The sequence below is a fragment of the Panulirus ornatus genome, chromosome 56 (assembly GCF_036320965.1).
Source record: "Panulirus ornatus isolate Po-2019 chromosome 56, ASM3632096v1, whole genome shotgun sequence".
Classification (NCBI taxonomy): domain Eukaryota; kingdom Metazoa; phylum Arthropoda; class Malacostraca; order Decapoda; family Palinuridae; genus Panulirus; species Panulirus ornatus.
The window spans coordinates 7,980,044-7,994,570 of NC_092279.1; the positions used below are offsets into that span (position 1 = coordinate 7,980,044).

The 14,527-nt window shown below is 48.4% G+C and overlaps 1 protein-coding gene across 14 annotated transcripts in view; it reads left to right on the forward strand.

Moving 5' to 3' along the window:
• The window catches only part of Rdl (Resistant to dieldrin), a 386,180-nt gene that overhangs the window by 210,867 nt on the left and 160,786 nt on the right, over positions 1 to 14,527 (forward strand). The window lies entirely within an intron of this gene.

Genomic DNA, 14,527 nt, shown 5'->3' on the forward strand with positions numbered 1-14,527 from the left:
TATACACACAGAGACACAGACACACATGTAATGTGTTATTGTCACATATCCCGCTCCCTCCTACTTCATACAATATCTGTCTACATTATTCTTTCATATTTTCAGTTGTCACCCCCGACCCATTTTCTGTCAACACACACCCGTATATTAATGACGTTCTCTTCTTTGGTTGACTCCCATCACAACCTTCCTTTCCTAGCCAGAACAGTGTCAGAGGGATCGTAAGAGATCCAGCCCAGGTCAATATGAAATCTAGATAGGGACTAGCATATATATGTTTCTGTCAGTCACTCTTTGTGTGGGTATAGTATTATCAGCTGCTCTCAATGTAGCGGCTAAGTGCGATCTAAGCTACCATCCACCTACTGCTTCTGCTACTTCGCTGGTCACTCGTTGTCATGTTCACAGGTCCTATGAAATGGGATTTTTAAATGATAATACTAATAACAGTAAAGATAATGATAATAATGATTAGTAATAATGATAATAATAATGTCAATAATAATAATCACTAATAATAATGATAATAATAATAATGATGATAATGATAATAGTAATGATAATAATAATAATGATAATAATGATAATAATAATAATAATAATGATAATAAACATCTCGATCAATGTTGAAGACAGAAGGGAGAGATTAGCCCCTCTTCATGTTCATATGTTGGATAGATAATTGCATGGTTTTAATATATATATATATATATATATATATATATATATATATATATATATATATATATATATATATATATATGCGCACGTACATAACACGCTTGAGATATTATTTACAGAAAATGTTAAGTTAATGGTTGATTTCAGCAGTGCCTTAAAAACAAGAGTAACTTCAGTGCACTAATTAGCTCGCTTGTTTTTCATATTAAGAATGAAGTAAATGAATTCAGAACATTATTAATTGGTCGATAACTGATTTAAGAGAAGATAAGGCTATCTTCTGGTTCCATCTCGTTAAGAAGAAGAATATTAAGCAGATTCGTAATTTCATTTCATTTTTATGTCTGAAGTTATGGTATTGATATATTCTGAAATTTCACAGAGACAGATTGGACCTTAGCTCTGAACACTGAAGTAACACGTTACTTTCCTTATGTTTCTCGTTGATGTTAATGAAGTAACACGTTACTTTCCTTATGTTTCTCGTTGATGTTAATGAAGTAACACGTTACTTTCCTTATGTTTCTCGTTGATGTTAATGAAGTAACACGTTACTTTCCTTATGTTTCTCGTTGATGTTAAAGAAGTAACACGTTACTTTCCTTATGTTTCTCGTTGATGTTAACATTATCAATATTTAACTCATTAGATTCAGATCCTAAATAAATATTAAGCATATTTATGTTTTTTTATGAAGAAAAAAAAGTTTCCATGACATTTGTTAACGATTGTACTGTTCGTTGCGGAGTAGAACGAGGTAGTTTGTGTGGTTGTTTAGGTCGCATACGGCTTGTTAGATGCTCTTCTTCTTCTTCTTTCTGCTTGACTTGTCACTTTATCATGAGTGCCTTGAACGCCATCTTCGGCAAGCTGTCACTTCACGCATCCTCGAACGCCCCCCATATACCATCATATTGTGATGATTTCTATCCACCTCATCCGCATCGTCATTCATTTTCTCATCGTCAGCATCCTCACCGTCACCATCACTAGTGCTGTCATGGTCATCATCATCATCATCATCATCATCATCACATCACTGGGAAAGTATCATCAAATTTTCACCTTCATCGAATTTGGCAAATCAGGGCGATGTTTTAATGTACAATTGAGCAGAAGAACTTTACAGTACACCCAGTTATAGTACATCCAGACTTGTAACACATCCCGCGGTACATTGAGGCCTTAGTACATTCAGCTGTAGGACTTTTAGCCACAGTCCACCTGGCCTGAGTATATGTACATTACTGTAGTACAGCCAGGGGGTAGAACACAGTCCTCTGTACATACTGGTGCTGTAGCTACCACAGCCAAAGAACGTGATGTACACAGTACATCATCCATGGTACACCCAGGTGTGGTGTGACTAGCGAGTGTACAATCAGGTGTGGTGTGACTAGCGAGTGTACCCCCAGCTGTGGTGTAACGAGTGAGTGTACACACTGGTGTGGTGTGACTAGCGAGTGTACACCCAGGTGTGGTGTGACTAGCGAGTGTACACCCAAGTGTGGTGTGACTAGCGAGTGTACACCCAGGTGTGGTGTTACTAGCGAGTGTACACCCAGTTGTGGTGTTACTCATCATAGTGTACCCACCTCCGTCACTGCTATAGTAACCATCTACCAACCATACATTATGTTATGTCTACAAGTCACCCCGGTATATTTACCTCCATTATACATAGACTCATGTACTGCCCAGTATACAAAGACACATGTACCACCTCGTATACATAGATACATGTACCCGTAATATATTTAGGTACGTGTATCCATAGTATACATAGATACATGTACCCCTTAGTATACATTGTCATAGTCTCCCCACTTCTTGTATACCCAAGTATACTGTAGTATACCTAGCTATAGATTGGCACCCAAAATACGATTCCATAAGAGCATTGATACAAGGAGTCGATTAAGGAAGGTTGTGGATCCCTTGTGTGTCGTATATGAAAAGAATTTTAATCTTGAAAACGAATCGAATCATTTGACGAAGTCACAAAACATCGCCCAGATTCGCCCTCCTCCTCCTCCCTTGGTTCCCCATTCATCACTGAACTGTCTGTGTTTCTCATCCGCTAAATTATCCTTTTTTCAGGGTTTTAAGACAATAGCAAGCCAAATGTGCTAAGGTTAAAGTAGCCTCTACAACTGCATAGTTTTGTGATAGCGATGTTCACACACCATCATCGACCCGTCGCTATAACCCAGAGTGACAGGTTGTTGGGATTGCCTTCATAATGTTATGTATTATATATATATATGTATTTCCCTTTGGGTGAAATGACTGCAGTGATTCCTGGTTTATGGGCGGGAATCCTCGGCAACCAGATGGGTTTCCGATCCTAACGGTAATTCGCTGGTGATGATGCTCCAGAGCGAGGTGTAGGCCAGTACAGGGCACTGGAAAATAGAAAAAAAAATTTGGGACGAGTCATTCCTTCCATGGGGAGGCCATCGAGGCCAGAGGACAGGTAGATAGATGCGTAATAGACAGAATGAGTGAGAGGTCGACAAGTTACGTCCTGGGAGAGGGAGAGTGAGGGAGAGCAAGTGTCAGTGTTCTCTCACCTCCCTCCCTCTCAAGACACTCACAAGCACTCATCCCTTATCTAGTAAGTGGCACTTGGACCCGCCTGTAGTCTTAGAGCTGGACTCCAGTTAGGGTTACACGAGGGTTGGAAGTCCCCTTTGTGGAGGCAAGTGGCTGAGGAGGGAAGGGATCGAAACATAGAGAGGGGCACCAGCAGCAGCAGGAGGAGGAGGAGGAGGAGGAGCCACGGAGACACGGACAACGGTTCCACACGCGACCCATCCTGTAGCTTCGAAAACGGATTGCAGAGTCCCTGATGGTTGTCTTACTCTTAGGTCACGATGGTTTCTGTGTTGGTTAGTAACTTAAAAGATATTTTACGTCGTCAGAGTAGCTGGGTTTCCGTACTGGAATCCCTCGTCTTGTATACCAGGAGAATTGTCTCGTCTCGTATGACCTGACCTCTGAGAACTTTGACCCACTACGCCCCCTAGCGTCACGGGAAGGTAGGGTTTAAGGTCATGAGAGGTCTTAAGGGTAGTTAGGTACACTTCCAGTATGAGTGTTCATGTGTTGGTGTTCCAGATGTGTCGAGGTTTGTCCTCAATGTCCACCTGAGGACCTCCTGCAGATGGCTCGTCAGAGCTGACCAGGGCCTGGGGTTGTGGTGTCTTCGTGACTGTCGGCGAGATCTGTCTTATTTCTCTCTTTCTTAACTATTATCTCTTATCTTTGCCTTCTCTCCCTTCTATTCATCCTCCCTCGTCCTCTTCCCTCCCTCCCTCACTCCCTTTCTCTCCATTGATCACCCAGGAACTCCCTCCAGCGCCGCGCGATGTCTCCAGGACATCCCATGATGGAAGCGAGCCCCATCCACCAGCCCCCACACGCTCCAGTCAAGTCACACGTACGCACGGAAAAAGAAAAAAAAAACGCTCGGGGGAAAGAGGGAGGGAATATTTATGGCATTTTTTTTCCACTTTCGTCGTGAAATCCAGCATGGAGCTCTTCCTGATTATATTTATGGTTTCTGATACTTCTGTCTTTCCTCCTCCTTCCTCCTCCTTCCTCCTCCTCCTCCTCCTCCTCCTTCCTCCTCCTCCTCCTCCTCCTGGAATGTATATATATATATTTTAACACCCTTCCTCCTCGCCTCCAGATGCTGTCATCACGACCTAGGTTTTTTTCTTCCTGTTTCCAGACACGTCTGCCTCCTCCACATCCTCACCAAAACACTCGCCTCTAAAACGGTACTCTGTAAGAGTTGTCTCTCTCTCTCTCTCTCTCTCTCTCTCTCTCTCTCTCTCTCTCTCTCTCTCTCTCTCTCTCTCTCTCTCTCTCAGCCAGTCAGAGCTTGCCGCATCAAGACAAAAGGAAAGAAGAAGATGAAGGAGAAGGAGGAGGAGGAGGAGGGAAAAAAAAATATATATATATATATGTGCCATTTTTGCGAGGAGGGAATATGCAGCCTTATCAGTGGAGGACCATTTTTACAGCGGGCTGGAAACATTGTGGGGAAACGTAAAGCTTGTTACCCGCCAAAAATACGACCGCACAACGTTTTCTGTATCAGGTTTTCCTCAGGTGTCTGGTGTCAAGGAAGACTCCTCCCCCCCACCCTCTCTCTCTCTCTCTCTCTCTCTCTCTCTCTCTCTCTCTCTCTCTCTCTCTCTCTCTCTCTCTCTCTCTCTTTCTTTCTCCGTGCGTATCTATCTCGCGTGTTGTTTTGCTGAATCGTTAGCGTTATCCGGGGACCTTTAAACCTGCTGAGCGTATACCGAGGTGGTGGCTTACGCCTGCCTAGCCCCCCAGCAGATGGTGAATCTTCACCATCATAACACTCTCCACCAACTACCATCACCAACTACCAGCACCACCACCATCCACCATCTCCAACCACCATCACCACTACCATCCACCGCCATCAGACACAGTTATGACGGAACCCTAATGCAGTTGGCGCTGTACGACGTATTTAAAGGACATTTATCAACTGATTTCACACACACACACACACACACACACACACACACACACGGCTCAATATGGTATTAATGAGACGCACGGTTTTATATCAGTCGCTTTGATCGAAAAAAAAAAAAAATGGGTTTCGTTAAGGTCGAGGTCTCGGAGGTTCGGGTATTTGATCCGCTCTGGGGGAAAAAAAATAGTCGTGTCCACCGCTGCTTGATGGGGGAGCAGGACGCGGTTCACTGACCTTAAACTCGACTATGTGCGTGTGTGTGTGTGTGTGTGTGTGTGTGTGTGTGTGTGTGTGTGTGAATTTTTCACGGGGTCTCCTCGTAGTGTGGGTGGTGGCGAGAGGGGCCAGCGTTGCTCTGTTTGTGTGTGTGTGTGTGTGTGTGTGTGTGGTTGAGAAAAAACCTGCAGAGATCTTGAGCGAGAGAGACTCTGGGGGAGACTGGCAGCCGGCCTGGTCGAGAGACAGACCCTCTGGCAGATGTTAAAGTAAGCATGTGGGAGCAGGTAAAGGTCAGAAAACCTCACACTTAACCACAAGGAAGACAGGGAGAGACGGGACTAAACGACCGGACAGTATAATTGTGGTCATCACGAACTGATGTTAACTATCGTACGTCACAAGTAAGACAGGAAGTCACAAGACAGGAAGGTTCGTCATGATAACAAGTTGTAGAATTTGTGGTGGTGATTACATGTGATATTTAGCGACGGGATGACCACTGGTAGGTGCCACAAACCCCACAATGGTCGATGGTTGTTGTGTTCTTACAGAAGATCACTTCGACGACATAGTATCTGATGACCTCTCTACGTACGTTCCGTGGTCCTCACTAAACCCACATTCCCCTCACCTTTCTAACCCATGTTTACCTGTGTTAAACCCGGATCTTAATGAGTGTCTTTGCTTTCCCTCCCTCTCTCTCTCTCTAGCGTCGCCTCACATCTCGACGGGCTACACTGATCACATTTATATATTCAGTTTTCCCCACATCTTGTCACACTCTGCCACGACCTCTTTCCGCAGCGCCATCCCAGACCACAGCTCTCAGGCGGGTCTGATGTGAGTAAGGACCTCCTAACCTGACCACAGACTGTGGGATTTGGCCGATATAATTAGCCCCATTGGCTGTATAAAGTGAGTGTGAGCGACGGCATCTTTCAGGTTTACAGAAGCTGTGCCAACAATAGATCAATTGAGTCTTGTTGCGACATCAAAGGAAAACGTGATACGAATTCAGAGCGTTCGTTACGTGGACATCGCCTCGCAGACCTTCCTCACTGAGACAATAGACGCGAGTTATGATCTGTTATCAATGAAACAAAGAGGAGATGTGTATCCCGCGAGCCTGGAGTGTTTGATGTTTTGATAAAAGTCCCGATACGGAGAGACGAAACCGGACGAGGATGAGTAGATGAAAGAAAATGTTGTTGTTGTAGTTTATACACACAGACTCGTCCGTGCTGATGTATCTCTCCGCGCCACACGTACGGTGAAGACGACGATGGATAAGACGTGATGTGCGAACACAGGACGGTCGAGTATGTGAATTAATGAAGCAGTTCCACGCAGGAAGCAATCCTTAATATCCTCCTCAGTCGTGACTCTACATTTTCTTGGGAGTCTGTAATAAAACAGACTTTGTAAACAAACTCTCGCTCTTCTGAAGAGAGGCGCTTGGAGGGGGGAGGGCCTGCTGTGGGCTCTCTCTCTCTCCCCCCACTTGAAAAATGAAAAGTTATACTTTCGCAATCTAGCTTAAATTTTTTTGTGTGTAAGTTCCAAAAGTTGTTTAAGTTTCCTCCACTTCTGAAGCCTTACCCCCCCTCACTCCCTCTCTTCCCCTCCTCCCCCTCAAAGTTAGCAACAGACGAAGCCAGTACGGGTGTGGATGAGGGACTCAAAAGCTTTCGTCTCCCGCTCGTATTAATTGCTCGGGAACTTGGTACGTTATCAGGGGTAAGACAAGGATAAAAGAAAGTTAGACGAACGTATCAGGTTTATCTGACCAGAGAGAGAGAGAGAGAGAGAGAGAGAGAGAGAGAGAGAGAGAGCTTCCTTGTCGAAAACGCAGCTCACATGGGCGCGTATCCAACAGACAGACAGACGCCTGATTCACGCTAATTGTGACATTGTCTATGTACGTTGGTGAGGGGAAAAATCTTGGTGTGAATTTTATCATGTTTGTGTAGAAGCTACAGGAATACCTGAACAGGTTCAGTTATTATTATTATTATTATTATTATTATTATTATTATTATTTGGAACCTTTAACAGAGGTCATGTGAAGGGTAAGGTTGGGTGACGGAGTACAGAAGAACTTGGTCGTGTCCCACACAGTCAGAGGAGCCCACTGGGGTGATCGTATCCCCTTAATATCATGTGATGATTCACTTGAAAATATCTCGTGTCTCATGGAAGGACCAGAGGTGCTCCGCTGTCCAATTTCCAGAAGAAGGAACACAGGAGACGTCCCTGACGATCACACTTGTACTGCTGTGACCAGCTGAGGTCAGACCCTGTACTCTATAATGACCTCACAACACAACCATGATACATAGCTGTGTCTTTTTATCATTTATGTATTATCGTTTTACAAGAGTTTTCGTTACTCTTTATCAGTTTATAATAGGCTGTCGTACAAAGTTGATGAAAAAACATTTTTTTTTAAGTTAGAGACAGAGTCAGAGAAAAGGTAGAATTATATTCAAATGTCACTTGTGTTCTTTGTGGTGTTCTGAGCTCACGACGTGAGATTCGTGTGGTTGTTGTGGTGGTCGTGGTAGCACGAAACATTGACACAAACACCATGCGTTAAGCTGCTGTAAAGAAACGTTTTTTGTTTTTGTTTTTATGTTGTTGTTTTTAGTCCTTTCGTGTGACCAAAGCTGAGGAGGAGGAGGAAGCGCGTTGCGATGGTCTTGAAGTCGACCCCCTTGCCCTGGTGTGGTCAGGTACGCCAACTTACAAGGGACCTTTGACCTCGTCTGACCTCGACAGAGAAAGAAACTGAAGGCGAGACGTGTGCGAGATGTAAAGTAAAAGACCCGCTGTGTGTGTGTTCTTCAGTTTTCTTAACATATTCTAAAATTTTCTTTACATCCTTGAGTCTTCCCTCTTCGTACACGTCTGTATCAGTTATTATAAGGTTTCGTTTCTTGCAGTGGCTCTCTAGTTTCACGACATGGAAGGGAGCTCCTGGTGACGTGGTTGAGGAGTATAATCACGTGTGGGAGGAGGAGGAGGGTTGGTTGGGGAGGAGGAGGAGGAGGAGGAGGAGGAAGGGCGTTAAGACCATCATTAACGGCAGGTGACGACTGGCTTGCAGGCCTCGTCTCCCCGCCCTCCCAGAAGGCGAGGCAGCAATTAGGGTTTTATACCTAAGAGGCTCCTCAAGTGGGGGGGGGGGGGGGGGGGGACGGACGTGGTCCGCCGGTCCCCCCCAGCAGATGCCGTGACGCACGTCCCTGCCCTCACGTCCCTCCGTGCGTACGTCCGTGCCCAGCGTGATCGCCTCCCTTCATGGAGTCCCACACCTGCTTCCTCCCTCCGTGTGGCCTCCTCCTCCTCCTCCTCCTCCTCCTCCTCCTCCTCCTCCTCCTCCTCCTCCATAGCTGCTTACCTGCCAGGATCTTTATCTTCCTTCCAGGCCCACTTCACTCTCCCCCTTCTCCCTCCCCGACCCTCAGCGCCCCCTCCACGGGCCCCTGTTCTCCCCCTCCCTCCCCGCTACTGTTGCGCCACAAGGGCCCCTGAGTGACTGTGATGCTGCGGCAGGAACTAGGAGTGGGGCGCCCTCGAGCCTACGTCAGTCATCCGATAACAAAGCTGGCAAAAGACGAGGAGCGGCGGGAGGACGATGAAGTGCGGGAGGAGAGGCTCGGGGGGAGAGGGTGAGAGGTCGAGGAGACAGGAGGGAGGGGAGAGGAGTTAAGGGGGAGATGCGTGATGCGATTGACACAGGGGAGGAGGAGGATCTTGGGGTGGGGTGGTGGGTGATGAGGAGGACGAAGAGAATCATGAATGAAGCGGGAAAATAACTCGCACGAAAAATCACGTAGACCAAAATAAAACAGGTTCGGCAACCAACTAAAAGATAAGGAAATATTAGACCTTAAGGTTGTTAGAAGGAGAGTAAGAGGAGAGTACACACCGGTTGAGTCCATTATGCCGAGCGAGGGGGAGGAAGGAGGGAACAGAAAAGGAGAAAATGAGGAGATTCCAAAGTGGTGCCGACGAATGTTTGACCAGCGAGGTCGGAGTGCTGGCTGGCTCAGCTGGGAGGAGGGAGGGAGACGAGCCTCCTGTGCTGGGTGGGGGAGGGTGGAGAGAAGGAGGTTATTGTTGGAGATAAAAAGGGAGGATGGAGGAGAGGGACAAGGCTGTGGGAGTGGAGAGGGTGAGAGAGAGATGGTGTGGGAGGGAGTAATGGGGGTATTGTCAGGGGAGGGAAGAGGGAGTTTTATGAAGGAAATAGGGGTAGTGGCTCCCACAGTAAGAGGGAGGGGAGGAATGTGACTTAAGATGGTAAATAGTCTCATGGAAGAATGGAAAGGGGAGATTAAGGGAGAGACGTGTGTTAGTGTGGCTAGATGAAAGGTTTGGGAGAGGAGGATAGAGGAACAGGTTACTTGGAAGAAGGAAATTTGATTATGAATAATGTACTAATATTATTATTATTATTATTATTATTACATTGAGATGAATAGGAGCATTACAGTTGGGTAGGTATGATGAGGGTGTCACACATGGCATCCATTTCTGCCCCATTTATCCTCCTATCCCTAACCCTCAGTGTATTTCACCCTTCAGTTCCCTTCTTATCTGCCACTTTGGTTGAATCCCCCACAGTGGTATTTCCTCCCTGCTCCCCTGGTCACCAGGTGTGTGTGTGAGGAGGAGGAGGGGAGTGTGCCCACAGCTGTGGGACGAGGAGGTTACCCACACAATGGAGGCTCTCGGCCAGCAGCGGCGGCCTCCACACCTCCTCCCTGGGGAGAAGGTGATCGAAGGAATCCCCCAGCACAATAGACCTCGATTGAGAGGGAGGGAGAGAGAGAGGAGGAGGAGGAGGAGGAAGAGGAGGAGGGGAAGGGAGGGAGAGGAAGAAACCCTGTCGTCATTTACGGGAGGAGTTGACCTTGTAGTAGGTGTCCCCCTCACCCTCACACACGGATCAAGGAGGAGGTGGAGGTGGGGTGTCAGAGGTCGTGTCGTCGTCCCATTTCCAGATGCCTGACCTGGTTTTTCCTATTTGGGTTTCGTCATCGACTGGTTTCGTGCGGGTCATTTCTGCCACGTGGTGGTGAAATTGACCATGTGAGTAGCTCGTCCGGAAATTGCTTTGGCCTAGTTTTCAGGTCGTTATGTTTGGGGGGGGGGGGGGCCTCCGACTGACGCGCCCCACATAGGATTAGGAGTGAGGGGTGGAGGGTCGTGGTATACCCCAAGGGAGGCGTGATAATGTTCCTACGGAGGAGGGTGTGGAAGAGCGGGCGGGAGAGTGTACGTTGTCATACCCCTCCCGTCAACCTTCGGCTTTTCAGGAGGGTGGAAGCCTTAATCAGTGCGTCAGCACACGAGCTGTGAGCCAGATGGCATCAACGAGTTCACAAATTTACCACAGAAGATGTGTCTTAAGACTACATCTCACTGCACGACAGCAGTTCACTGTGTGACAGTGTCTCGACGCAAGACCACATCTCACTGTTAGACCAGCGCCTCACTTGGCGTTAGGAACCTGAGGTGGTTGTGGAGGGAGTTAGTTCACCGGGGTAGAAAGTTGTGTGGTGGGGCTTTAATAGGTTGTCTTTCACTAGTTGTGACCTTCACAATGTTGTCGGTTCAGAGAACTCCCTCACATGTCCTTCCCAGAAGTCAGACTTGTGAATGAGGGTTGATTCAGGTTTGATGTCCTGAGTTTGGTTAAGGGTTTCTGGTGGAGTGGTGGTTGTTAGAGGGGTGTGTGCTGGTGGAGTGGTGGTTGTTAGAGGGGTGTTTGCTGGTGGAGTGGTGGTTGTTGGAGGGGTGTGTGCTGGTGGAGTGGTGGTTGTTGGAGGGGTGTGTGCTGGTGGAGTGGTGGTTGTTGGAGTGGGTGGTGTGTTCGAGGGGTGTGTGTGGTGGGAGTGGTGTTGATAGAAGGGGTGTTTGCTGGTGGAGTGGTGGTTGTTGGAGGGGTGTGTGCTGGTGGAGTGGTGGTTGTTGGAGTGTGTGCTGGTGGAGTGATGGTTGTTGGAGGGTGTGTGCTGGTGGAGTGGTGGTTGTTGGAGGGGTGTGTGCTGGTGGAGTGGTGGTTGTTGGAGGGGTGTGTGCTGGTGGAGTGGTGGTTGTTGGAGGGGTGTGTGCTGGTGGAGTGGTGGTTGTTGGAGGGGTGTGTGCTGGTGGAGTGGTGGTTGTTGGAGGGGTGTGTGCTGGTGGAGTGGTGGTTGTTGGAGGGGTGTGTGCTGGTGGAGTGGTTGTTGTTGGAGGGGTGTGTGCTGGTGGAGTAGTAGGTATTGGAGGGGTGTGTACAGGTGGGATTGTGTTTATTATGGTAGAACAAGTACAAATTTTTTGTGTGCCTTCATGTATTATGTACATATACATTCTGTTATGTATATTTTCTTCATCCAGTCATCTATCGTCCTGATCACACAGTTTTGTATATATATTTTTTCCTATATTCCGTAGCATCTGATCACAACCTTGAGCTTGGAGCTATTTAAAGCTTCTATTTGATGATTTCTCTCACGTTACCTCCGGAGTCTGGTGTACCAGGGATGATGTAGAGAAGATGGGAGGCTGTTGGGGGAAGAGAAGATGGGAGGCTGTTGGGGGAAGAGAAGATGGGAGGCTGTTGGGGGAAATGATCTCAGCTGTTCATGGCCACAGATAGAGGTTTATAGCTGGATGATCGCCCTCGACCGCGTCTGGTCCTGGATGTGTACGTTACACTCTGTCGTCTGGGAGGACCCGCTCCTCCTGTGTTCTCTGTGTATCTTCACGACCTCCAAAATGGTGTACCCCGAGTGTCGTATCGATCCTTCTGAAATGTAATCCAGGTCATATTTATATGCATGTATATGTATACGACTCTGTCTCTGTTTCTCCTCAACTGCTGCGCCACACACATAAGCAGGACATGTTTTTGCTCAGCGCTTTCCTAAAGGAATGATTTTCGCTGACTCGCGAGTCAAGGAACGCCCGTCTCGTTCCTCAGCCAAGTGTTGTTCGTTCTTGATACTCGTGACGTGGACAAGTATGTGACTTGGGAACCGGATTGTTGGAGTGATAGGCCACGAACCTCACCCACCTGTTGCACCGACTGTGTAATCCGGATCACGTTGGATGTCGAAGATTGGAGCGGATTCTTTAACGAAAACGTAATTCCTCTCTCACGTCAGCTGAAGCCAGACAGACGCGAGTGAATTGTAGATATGGTTAGTTCGTTATAATGTACGTCATGCCACGTAGAGTGGATATAATGAATGCAATGTCGTCATTTTTTTCCCCACGTATCTATGGTTTTCAGGCCAGTCGTCCCCACCATACACAGGAACTAATAGATTTTGAATTGGAATTCGTGTATAGATGACGTGACCCTCTGACCTTACCCTTACGGCTCAGGTCAAAGGCCACGCTATCAACGTCCCCTGTCCTTGCCCTTTGCTATCCCGTGTCCCATCCGCGACCTGTGTCCCATCCCCGCCCTGTGTCCCATCCCCGACCTGTGTCCCATCCCCGCCCTGTGTCCCATCCCCGCCCTGTGTCTCATCCCCGACCTGTGTCTCATCCCCGCCCTGTGTCCCATCCCCGCCCTGTGTCCCATCCCAGACCTGTGTCCCATCCCAGACCTGTGTCCCATCCCAGACCTGTGTCCCATCCCCGACCTGTGTCTCATCCCCGACCTGTGTCCCATCCCCTCCCTGTGTCACATCCCCGCCCTGTGTCCCATCCCAGACCTGTGTCCCATCCCGCCCTGTGTCCCATCCCGCCCTGTGTCCCATCCCCGCCCTGTGTCCCATCCCCGCCCTGTGTCCCATCCCCGCCCTGTGTCTCATCCCAGACCTGTGTCCCATCCCCGCCCTGTGTCCCATCCCCGCCCTGTGTCTCATCCCCGCCCTGTGTCCCATCCCCGCCCTGTGTCTCATCCCCGCCCTGTGTCCCATCCCCGCCCTGTGTCTCATCCCCGCCCTGTGTCCCATCCCCGCCCTGTGTCTCATCCCCGCCCTGTGTCCCATCCCCGACCTGTGTCCCATCCCCGCCCTGTGTCTCATCCCAGACCGTCCCACTAAGGTTTGGTGTCTAGGGAATGTCCTGGCCCTGTCCCCCGGGGGGCGAGGGTGGGGAGGGGGGGGGGTTGATAATGGGTGCGTGTCCCCCTGGGGCCGCCTGGGGTTGGGGCAGGTCTGGTTGGTGGGGGATGGGGGAGGAAGGAGGGGGTGGGGGTGGGGGTGTGTCTCACCAGCCTTTGTGCCCCATGCCGCCGCCACTACCCCCCTCCCCCCCTCCCTCCACCACCCTCCCCCATCGCCCTCAAAAACTTTGAATAGGAAAATAATTTGTTGTGGAAGAAAACGATTTGCGGGAGACACACTTGGTGATGTGCTTTGGGGGGGGGGGGGGGTGTACGTGGACACCCAGGGGGGCCCACGGACGTATGGGTGTTGGGGGGGGAGGAGGGGGATGGTTATCGGTTGCCTACGTACATCTTGGATGTGCATCGGCACAGTCGGGGAGTAATCGGATACCCACGTAATCGGTAATTGACGCTGAAGCATCCCAAAAGTTTCCGTGTTATCGGTCAACACTTCAAGTTTTGAATGAAAATCGACAAAGAAAGAAAAAAATATCGTTACTTACCATGAAGCCATTTTTTTTATTATTATTATTATTTAGTAAGCAGCCGATAATTTACATCATTATCGTTTCCATTATATCGCTTGTGAAAATCGTCCGCGTGTGTGCGACAGCAGGACGATAGCATGTCGTGTGTGTGTGTGTGTGTGTGTGTGTGTGTGTGTGTGTGTGTGTGTGTGTGTGTGTGTGTGTGTGTGTGTGTGTGTGTGTGTGTGTGTGTGTGTGTGAGTGTGTGTGTGTGTGTGTGTGTGTGTGAGTGTGTGTGTATGTGTGTGTGTGTGTGAGTGTGAGTGTGTGTGTGTGAGTGTGTGTGTATGTGTGTGTGTGTGAGTGTGAGTGTGTGTGTGTGTGTGTGTGTGTGTGTCAGTGTGTGTGTGTGTGTGTGTGTGTGTGTGTGTGTGTGTGTGTGTGTGTCAGTGTGTGTGTGTGTGTGTGTGTGTGTGTGTGAGTGTGTGTGTGTGTGTGTGTGTGTGTGTGTGTGTGCCGGGACCA